We start from the raw sequence: 631 nt of genomic DNA, 5'->3' as shown, positions 1-631 counted from the left end.
GATTTCCCTTGTTGTCAGTTTGGTCGCAATGCTTTGGCATGTTGAAGTGAAATACAAACTCAGTTTCCTATGCAAAGGAGCATTCCATATAGGCATAATTCATCTTGAAGACAAAGTGCCCATTCTATCACTTCTTTATATGATTTTTTTTTATGCTGGTAAGAAAAAAGAACAACTTTGTTATGCTCTGACTACTAACTCCAGCCTCCCTCACCTCGACCGCCTGGCATCAGCATTTATGTCATTATCACAGTTTTTGGATGATCTTGTTCTATTATTTTTCCTTCTCTCCTACCATTATCCATGACTGCTATTTGTTCCTTGTTAGGGGTGGCTCTGCCGTCTAGAATCCGTACCTGTTGTTGGTTTCGTCACTGGTTTGTTTACCTTTTCAGGCAAAATTTTGGGGGCATTCCTTCATCATGCTTTTCGCTATCAGAAAGTGTCCCTCTTTAGCCTTTTTTCTTCTATTCCATCCTCTCCATACATGAGTGGTATAAAAGATATAAAGCAATAGTGTATTGTCTGTCTTGTTCAATGTTTCCAAATCTCACAGTAGACTGAGATGAGATTGAATAATGTCCGATCACAACCGCGACTCAGATGGTACTGGGGAGTTGGGGGGGAGATG

General features: G+C 40.4%; 1 protein-coding gene across 1 annotated transcript in view; it reads right to left on the bottom strand.

The window, feature by feature from the left end:
- LOC119582062 (protein SMG5-like) overlaps positions 1-631 on the bottom strand; it is a gene marked incomplete in the record, with an annotated part of 14,949 nt that overhangs the window by 9,240 nt on the left and 5,078 nt on the right.

This window comes from Penaeus monodon, chromosome 15, assembly GCF_015228065.2.
Source record: "Penaeus monodon isolate SGIC_2016 chromosome 15, NSTDA_Pmon_1, whole genome shotgun sequence".
Lineage (NCBI taxonomy): Eukaryota > Metazoa > Arthropoda > Malacostraca > Decapoda > Penaeidae > Penaeus > Penaeus monodon.
The sequence above is the reverse complement of the archived record's forward strand: the minus strand, read 5'-3'. Positions and strand labels throughout refer to the sequence as shown.